Raw genomic sequence first — 2665 nt, forward strand, 5'->3', positions numbered from 1 at the left:
CCCGCGGGAAAGTTAATGGGCCGCATGGGCCTTAGTGGAGAAGAGAGGGCCGGCCATAGGAGGTGGCTCCCCCCTTCCCAATCTAAATTGGACAAGGGGTGGGGGCGGCTCCCCCCCTTGCTAATCCGAATTGGACAAGGGGTGGGCGCGGCACCCCCCTTTCCCTCTCCTACTCCCTCTCCCTTTCCCCCTTTGCTACTCCAGAAAGAAGGAAAAAAGGGGGGCGAATCCTACTAGGAGTGGAGTCCTAGTAGGACTCCCCCCTCCATGGCGCGCCCCCTGGTGGTCGGCCTCCTCCCCCTCCTTTATATACGGGGGCAGGGGGGCACCCCAAAGGCACAACATTGTCTTAGCCATTTGTGGTGCCCCCCCTCCACAGTTTACTCCTCCGATCGATAGTATCATCGTAGTGCTTAGGCAAAGCCCTACGTGGATCACATCACCAACAACGTCATCACACCGTCGTGCTAACGGAACTCATCGACTCCATCGACACTCTACTAGATCAAGAGATTGAGGGACGTCATCGAGCTGAACGTGTGCAGAACTCAGAGGTGTCGTACGTTCGGTACTTGATCGGTTGACTCGAGAAGATGTTCGACTAATCAACCGTGTTAAGTTAACGCTTCCGCTTTCGGTCTACGAGGGTACGTGGACACACTCTTCCCCTCTCGTTGCTATGCATCTCCTAGATAGATCTTGCGTGAGCGTAGGAATTTTTTTGAAATTGTGTACTACGTTTCCCAACAGTGGCATCCGAGCAAGGTCTATGCGTAGATGATATGTACGAGTAGAACACACAGAGTTGTGGGCGGTGATCGTCATAATGCTTACCACCAATGTCTTATTTTGATTCGTCGGTATTGTTGGATGAAGCGGCCCGGACCAACCTTACATGACCGCGTTCATGAGACCGGTTCCACCGACAAACATGCAACTAGTTTTGCATAAAGGTGTCTGACGGGTGTCTATTTCTTCAACTATAGTTGAATCGAATTTGACTGCTCCTTGTGAAGGTTAAAACATCAAACTTGATAAATCACCGTTGTGGTTTTTGTGCCGTAGGTTTGTACGGTTCATGCTAGCAGCCCGTAGCAGCCACGTAAAACTTGCAACAAACAAAGTAGAGGACGTCTAACTTGTTTTTGTAGGGCATGTTGTGATGTGATATCGTCAAGACATGATGTGATATAAAGATTGTTGTATGAGATGATCATGTTTTGTAAAGTTATCGGCAACTGGCCGGAGCCATATGGTTGTCGCTTTATTGTATGAAATACATGCGCTATGTAATTGCTTTACTTTATCACTAAGCGGTAGCGATAGTCGTAGAAGGAATGGTTGGCGAGACGACCACGACGATACGATGGAGATCATGGTGTCAAGCTGGTGATGATGGAGATCATGACGTTGCTTAGATGATGGAGATCAAAAGCACAAGATCATGATGGCCATATCATGTCACATATTTTCATTGCATGTGATGTTTATCTTTATGCATCTTATTTTGCTTAGTACGACGGTAGCATTATAAGATGATCCCTCACTAAATTTCAAGGTATAAGTGTTCTCCCCGAGTATGCACCGTTGCAAAAGTTCTTCATGCTGAGACACCACATGATGAGCCTAGCATATACAGATATGGCCTCGGAACACTGGAGACCAAAAAGTCGAACGTGAATCATATAGTAGATATGATCAACATAGTGATGTTCACCATTGAAGACTACTCCATCTCACGTGATGATCGGACATGGTTTAGTTGATTTGGATCACGTATCATTTAGATGACTAGAGAAATGTCTATCTAAGTGGGAGTTCTTAAGTAATATGATTAATTGAACTTAATTTATCGTGAACTTAGTCCTGATAGTTTTTGCATATCTATGTTGTAGATCAATGGCCCGTGCTACCGCTCCTTTCAATTTTAATGCGTTCCTAGAGAAAGCTAAGTTGAAAGATGATGGCAACAACTACAGGACTTGGTCCGTAACTTGAGGATTATCCTCATTGCTGCACAGAAGAATTATATCCTTGATGCACCGCTCAGTGCAAGGCCTGCTGCAGGAGCAGAAGCTGACGTTGTGAACGCCTAGCAAGCTCGATCTGATGACTACTCGTTAGTTCAGTGTGCCATGCTTTACGGCTTAGAATCGGGACTTCAAAGATGTTTTGAACATCATGGAGCATATGAGATGTTCCAAGAGTTGAAGTTGATATTTCAAGCAAATGCCCGAGTTGAGAGATATGAAGTCTCCAACAAGTTCTATAGCTGCAAGATGGAGGAGAATAGTTCTGTTAGTGAGCACATACTCAGAATGTTTGGGTACCATAATCACTTGACTCGGCTGGGAGTTAATCTTTCAGATGATTGTGTCATTGACAGAGTTCTTCAATCACTGCCACCAAGCTACAAAGGCTTCGTGATGAACTACAATATGCAAGGGATGAATAAGACTATTCCCGAGCTCTTCACAATGCTAAAGGCCGCGGAGGTAGAAATCAAGAAGGAGCATCAAGTGTTGATGGTTAACAAGACCACTACTTTCAATAAAAAGGGCAAGGGTAAAAAGAAGGGGAACTTCAAAAAGACTGACAAGCAAGTTGTCACTCCCAGGAAGAAACCCAAGTTTGGACCCAAGCCTGAAACTGAGTGCTTCTACTG

Source organism: Triticum aestivum, chromosome 1D, assembly GCF_018294505.1.
Source record: "Triticum aestivum cultivar Chinese Spring chromosome 1D, IWGSC CS RefSeq v2.1, whole genome shotgun sequence".
Classification (NCBI taxonomy): domain Eukaryota; kingdom Viridiplantae; phylum Streptophyta; class Magnoliopsida; order Poales; family Poaceae; genus Triticum; species Triticum aestivum.